Below are 7,708 nucleotides of genomic sequence, written 5' to 3'. Positions count from 1 at the left end.
CAATGTCAGCCTATAAAATGCTGCGGGGGCCACATAAAATGACATGGCGGCCCGAGGGCCTTGAGTTTGACACATGTGTTTTATGCCCTCATTATCCCCAACTTGCCCCGTTTTACTTGGTTTTCATGCTGCCGTTTGTTCCTTTAGGAAATCTCAGCAACCTTCACAAAACAGCTGTATCTATATTTAGATTACATTAAGCACAGGTGGACTTCATTACCTGGTTAGGATGTTTGCACTGGATTCTATTAAGGCGCAGTTAAAAAAGATTTGAACATTTTTTAAATTTACTGACACGTCTTTCCTTTTACTATTGCACACTCAGCAACAACATATTGGTGTTTCAGTTCAAAACAAACTGCAACTTTAGAAATTAACTAGTTCTGTTTTTACATGAAAATAGTCCCAAACAGTTAACCCCATTTAAGCAAAAATAAAAAGTCTGTCATAGAGGTTAAATATAAAAAAAGAAAATCTGCAAGAATACAGATTAGCAGTACCTAAAAGACTTTGACAACATGCATCCTCGGCTGTAAAACATTAACCGTCCCCATGCTAGCAGCTGAAGTGTTGAGCTTTGTTTGTTGTAGCTGCTTTTTATTTTTTTTATTAGCATCAACTAATCAGGTTCAACTCCTCCACTGGTTGGCACCTACAGCAAATGGAAGTAAAGGTGTTGCTTTTCTTCTTTATGGTTTCATCACTTTCTATGTCTCTGATAACATTGTATTTATGGCTGCACTGCACACAAGTGCAAACCTCATCCAATATATACGTTTGTGCTCCTGACTGATATTTGTTGATTTGGGTTGTTCAAAATCAATTAGGTTGTCAAAGACTGTGTGAAAAGGTCTTGTTTTATTAGTACTTTTGAAACTATGACTGAAACAGTTCACATAAAGAGAATTAGATTATATTTGATGGGTAGAGAGAAGATCCAAACAATGAAGTCACAAAAAATTAGACTGTGATTTTTTTTTAACCTTCAAAATTAAACTAACCTGCTAATTAGTAACATGGCTTAAAAGTCAGTTTGTTTTGAACTGAAACAAAATTATAGAGTTATTTTATTGAAAACAGTGGACTATTTTGTGATAAAATACAGCTTTTCGTGTCCATGTTGAACATTTATTTACTTAACTTGACATATTGATTCAAGCTGAACATTTTCAGAACAGAGTGCTTTTCTATCTAACATTCTTTTTCACATCTTACATTTAAGCAATAAGTCAGTAATTCTTTAATATTGATTTAGAAATGAACGAGTTCCACTGGCAGATTTTTTTGACTTGTGGGAATAAAATGTTTTACGTGAAAATCTTCCAATGGAACTATATAGTATTTCATTAAATGTTAAAATTAGTTCTTAATATAATTGTTTTGCAGACATAGTCCTCCATCCATAATTTTGATGGTATCTTGGGTAGGTATCTTCGTATTGCAGGTCTGAATGTTGCAGAGCTTACTTTGCATGGGAATAGTCAAAACAGTATAAATGAAGTCCTAAATTTTTCTTCTTGCTCTCATCCGCCTGAGGCTGAGAAAGAGCCTTTCTTTGTGGTTCACGCTGTTTAACATCTTTTGCAGACACACCACAGAGCAGCTGAGGCCAGATATGTTGCACAAGAGTGATGATATAATGTGAAACATCAAAGTACTATTCAAGTTGAAGCTCCTTTATCAGCTTCGCCACAGTAAAACTGAATTCTTTTATTCAGAAAAGTCGAAAAAGCATTGTGTATTTTCTGTGATTATTAAGTTAAATTAATTTACCAACTGGATGCAGTAAGCCTTTCAGTTGTGACCTTTGCTATAATTATTTAATCAGTTTGTTTTGTGTCATGTTTTAATTGGCCCTGGATCAAATCTGCTAATTAAAACAATCCAACAAGGGCGCTTCCGCTTCAAACCCGTGTGCTTAAACCATTTTGTTTCCTTGGGTTTGTACCTGGAAATAAATTAAAAAAGAAATTGTTTTGTCACCAGGAATGGAGCATTTATAGCCCCTGTGCAGGATTAGTCTGAGCACAGTGACTCTTCATGCAGTAACTTCACTTCTTGTGAAGCTTCCTCAAGTTTTTCACTGTATTTTACTTGATAATACTCTTACGGCTGCAGTTTTGCTCACTGCTGGCACACGTCCTCCTGCCACTCTTTTCTGTATGTAACAAATGAGTTTCAGCTCCTGAATGAATGATAAATATAACATTACTTCTAATAGCACTGTTAGCACAGTTTTTATTAGTTGTTTGTTTTCTTCTGTTTGCTGAACTGTTTTAGGTCTTTAAATTGAGTTTTTGACGTGTCATGGCTGCAACATAAAATAGAGGAAAGCTCAATTAAAATTAAAAATCTGAATAATTCAAAACCCGGCTGATTTGCTCACTGCTGGTTTGATTGGAAATGGATTCAGCAGGGAATTATTCAAATGTTTCTGATTATATCCAGCTGATCTTGACAAAGAATAAGCAATCTTTAGATGGTTTTAAATTAGTGCACTTTTTCCTTAAAAATGTTTTTGTTTTTGTGACCAGAAAATTAAAATTAATTTATAAAAATCAGACCTTCTCTTTTCTATTCTGACTAAACCATTTAACCTCTCAGCACTGGTCTTTTTAACTTATAAGTTATGATTGATTCTGTGGAAGAAACAACTAGAAACCACCCAAAATACAAACTGAGGTCTTTTTTTTTTAAAGTTAAGCAATTTCTTCCAAGCACAAGCAGTGAAAATAGACCAGATCAATACTCTGTGTTCTGACTTTTCTTCTTCTTTGGTTTAATTACACCGTATCCTTCCTGCCATGCCTTGGGTGCACAGCAATATAGTCAGCCTCTTTCAATTAAGGCAATCCAGCTCATTTAGACCCGACTGAAGCTGAAACCCTCAGTGCTTTGCCCTTTATCTCCGATAGGTGCTTTAATTTTTAATGATCAGAGCTTTACCTTTAAGATAATAAACTTTTTCTGGAGTTAAATTTGAAATGCTGTTGCTTAATCACCTTTTAAATGCCTTGATAGTTTTAAGACATTTAAAAATGCAACGAAAGTCCTTCCATGTCATTTATAGATTTTTAAATAGGGGACATGTATTTAATCCAGATAACAAATAAGCTGCTACACATCCCTGAACCAATCGACCTCTCTGTTGTGTGGCTTCATGGTTTGTTGAGGTCTCAGGTGTTAAGACGCTGTAGCAGTCAACATCTTGTTCTGATTAAAGAGTACACGATGTTGGACCTTCACCTGGTGCTTCTGTAAGAATAAAACAGCCCCTCTGACCCAAAGTAAGAGACTTTAGAGGCCTGTTCCTGTTAGCTCTGGAGTTGAGAGCTAACGAATCAAAGCTGGGAAAAACCTCCACTATTCAGTCTTTGGTTGAAGTTCCTTAGTAACCGTTTTTTGTCATCCAGCCTATTCGCGAATTTTCTCTGGATCATAACTCAAGATTATTTACAGATGTCTTGATTTCATAGTAGAGCATATTGGAAATATTTATAAAAATGTAGCTTTAAAAGCTGAAATACCTCAGCACAATGCCACATGACATTCTATTGACTGCAGTTTTTTTTAATACATTCATTTTTCTTGGTACTTATTGGTTGGTACCAATCAGGAAATAAGACCATAGACGTTAGCTTCTGCAGTAATGATGGCTTCCTCTTTGTGTGTTAACTTATATTATGTGTTTAAACTAATAAAATATGCAGTTATAAGCATCTTTAGAGGGAGTCTCAGGTATCCAAGTTATTCACAGGTTTTTGTAGTCTCCCCGGTTCATTTAGGAGTTTCTTTTTCCATGAATAAGCTATTCTGAAATCATTCACCTATTATTTTTTTCTTATTTTAACTAAGGGTGAAATTGACCAAATCCTGAGAATCATGCAAAAAAATTGTCTTGATTCTTCTTCACATTTTAACAGAGGCTTCTCTATTCATCCTTCAAATTGATTTATTTATGCACATTAACATAATTCTACTTAGCTTACTCAATTGTATCTAAACTGATTCATACACTAAGTGGTTTAAATAAACAAAGCAGAGTTAAGCTATTCTCTGAAAAGCCTTTTACAGAATATTTATTTAAAAGTTCAACAAGTTCCAAATTCAAAGCAGTTTGGGCAAAACGTAATTATACTACTTCACAAGTGATAAAAAAAAAAAAAAGAAATCACATTACAGTGGGGAAATCCTGACAGTTGAAAGAACATTTCATCTCAGTGACAAGTTAATTTCCAGTAACTTCCTCAGCCATTTTTCCTGTCTTTGCTCTAATCTTCTGCCTTTCACAATCCTTTCAGCCTTAAAGCACATCTCAAAGATTAAACTAACCCCATTTTTGTCCCGTGCTGCATGTTTGTTCATTTATATGCATCACTAACTTTAGCTGACCTTGTATCTAAATTGACTTAGAAACTGATAAATAATTTAAAACATATTTTAATGCATTGATCCAGCATGCAATGAGCAGGTCTTCACTGCAGTAAAAGGTGATGGCTGTCTGTTTTGAAATATAATGTGGTTTTTGCTACTTCCATTATTGCTTTCAGAGTTGTAATGTCAACAAGGGAGCAATTTTCTTTCTACTGTGATGCAAATAGCTCCAGAAAAGCAAAGGCAGTTCGATGCTTAGCCTCCGTGAAACACAAAGGGAGTAGAAAACCATGAAAGAAATCCTACAGAACATCTGTCAGAACAATACAAATATGTAAATGTTTCCTTATTTACCACTTTTCTCTCTCTTTTTCACTACAAAACAAGTGCACAAAAAGAATAAAAAATACAAAGCTTTTTGGTTAAGGAAAATATCTCATAGAAACTTTTACTTTCTTGAGATAATCAAAAGTATTTCATTATTTAAGAAAATTACAACAGTGGTTGTAATCCAGACAAGCAAAAGCAAAACAATTATTCCAGGTATCAGATTGAATCAAATCTGATTGTAGCATAACACTTTATGCTACAAATCACAAAAGGTTATGCGTAATTTTAACTTAAAAAAAAGAGCTTTTGTTCTAAAAGTGTTTTTAGGATTCAGTGTACCTCTTCAAGGTAAAAGATGACGCGTGTCCACCACATTAGACGTACTCTGTTTATAACAGCAGTATGAGAAGGCTTTTAATGAGTCATGTCTGAATTAAGATGTGATCACTTCATGCCTAAAAAAACAATCATTTTAACAGCAGAATTTCAACAACTCTTGTTCTTCATTGCAGAACAAAAGTCTTAATCAGGACAAGGTTTTTCTGCATTTCTGTTTTTTAATGTCTTGCTGTCTATGATAAGAAAGTCTTCAAATTTTCTGCTTTTTTTTCCTCAACAAATTTACATTCTACTAATCCTTCAAGTTTAGTTTCAAAGTAATGACACAATAATAATTCATCTTTTTTTTTCTTCCATTTTACTCAGTTCACACATAATATCTCAAAGAATATTGCATAAAATCAGCGTGGCTAATGAATCTTACAAAAAAAATAATTTATTTTTTTTAATCTTTTTTATGTCTTGCATTAAACCCAGAGGAATAAAATCAGAGAGCCACGACGCTAATTTGCAGTCTGACGCCTCCCTGGATGTCTCGGTATTTTTAGCGCTTCTTCAGGTTTGACAGTCTTTGGATCCAATCTGCTCCGACAGCTTCCCCCGGTTTCCCAGGTGCACAGGATAATTACAGATACACTTGGCTCACCGGGTTTCAATTTACCTGCTTCTGGAAACTTCCTAAAAACAAAAGGTTTTAAAAAAGCCACGTGGGAACGGAAAGGAGGAAAACTGCATTGCAATTATCCAGGAAATGCACTTTATTGCATCACAGCAAATGTCTTTAATCCCACACATGTACCTAAACATTGGGCTAAAAAAAAAAAGAAAGAGCAGAGACTAAAGAGAATGTTTTTCTTTCTTTGTCCAAATTAACAAAGTGATCCTACTAATAATATCTAATAATGCCGAATTTCTAATCCTCCAAGATCTCAAAATAAAATATTTTACAATGTTTCAATTTTTTTTTCACATTTTACAGCATTCTCAAGTACTTATATTTAAAAAAAACTTTTAAAAATCCCCTAATTAACATGGTAATCATCCAATTGAGGTTCCTCTTGAAACTTGGACACGTGCAAACATACCTTCATGTTCTGCGATTTACTGTTGGCCCTTTAGGTAACTAATAAAAATATAATTTACATATTTTCTAAAACTGTCTATGTCCTGACAGCATAATACAAGACTAGATAATAAAAAAATCAAGCTCCTCCCTGTGGTCCTACTGCCATCTGCAGAAATGCATCGCTCATGGTTAGAAACAACCAATCCGAGCCAGGAGGAGGGACTAAGCGCTGTCAATCATGCTTGTATATGCACTGCACACACCCTCCCCCGTACAGCACATACAATCTCAAGATTGCTTGTTTGCAGCAGCTGTGCTAACGACAGAGAAACAGCTTAATAGAGAAGCTGTTTATGCACCAACATCAGTGGCTATGCTACCTAGCGTGGCGTATCTACATAGCAGGCTCCGCTGTGTGGGAGGAGCTGCAGCAGAGAACAAGGGGGCTAATTATACTCAATACATACTTAGGTACTCCTTTTTATTTTGTTGTTACTTACATACATTTTTTTCTTACTTTTTAGCCAATTACATATTAGTCATGCTGCTAAAGAAATATGCATCGGAAAGAATCCTGCTATTTTAACTGGCCGAGCTGCTGTCTGTATATATATTTAGACATCACTGTGGTGTTTCCCTCGGCAAAATATAAGAGCTTTCTCACACTGCACATGTTGCAAAAGGAAGATTGGAACAGGAGGTTTGTGGGCAGAAATGTTGGATGCTTTGACAAAAACATGGCCACCTAATAATGAGGATTTTTTTTTCTTTTTCAGTATTACAGTATATTTTATCGTTATTAGTGAATTTTTACTTCCTGAAACAAAATGTGATGCTGCATTCCTCCATCCTGATTGAAAGCTTGTTAATGTATCTCTTTTAACGGCAACGTCCTTATTGGTGGAGATATAAACCTCCTCATCGCTCTGCTTTGAATCTTTGGAAGGGCAAAAACCGAGACGAGATCAGTAGTAACTTTCTGTTAAATATTGATTTTAAATAAAGCTAGGCTTTTTAAAAAAAATCATTTTTTTTTCTCAAGTTAATGCCCAGCTCCTTCTACTCTCATCGACATTGATTACCTTTAAATGACTGGAGTACAGCTCTCACTCACAACTCAATCAGAAGGTCACTCAGCTCGAGCGAGGCGGGATTAAAAAGCAATAACTCCTCAAACCTAATGACCATATATTGCAATTTTCCTTCAAACATATATGACCCATAGGGTATTGAACAGACTGTTTTAAGAAAGAAAGAAATTGGTTCTAAAATTTTTTTGGACCTAATTTTTATATTGTCCTTGTTACTGCTGACAAGTCCAGAGGACTGCTGGAGATAGGCACCAGATGTCCTTCTGCTTTACATAATGATAGTAATGTTTTCTATTTTTTATTTTTATTTCCTTCTACCTACACTTTTTCAGTCAACACCTTCCGTTCTTGGCATTGAGACGTTTCTAAATATTGTTTCTGCTGTAATTGTTTTTGTTTTGTTTTCTGTGCATCTTTGATTTGTGGAAAGAAGCGACAAACTTGTCTGAAAATTAAGTAAAAATTGTAATCTCTTCAGTTTCCTCCTCCTTCAGCCGCCTTCACCGCT

Source organism: Poecilia formosa, unplaced genomic scaffold, assembly GCF_000485575.1.
Source record: "Poecilia formosa unplaced genomic scaffold, Poecilia_formosa-5.1.2 Scaffold236, whole genome shotgun sequence".
In the NCBI taxonomy this organism is placed as follows: domain Eukaryota; kingdom Metazoa; phylum Chordata; class Actinopteri; order Cyprinodontiformes; family Poeciliidae; genus Poecilia; species Poecilia formosa.
The sequence above is the reverse complement of the archived record's forward strand: the minus strand, read 5'-3'. Positions refer to the sequence as shown.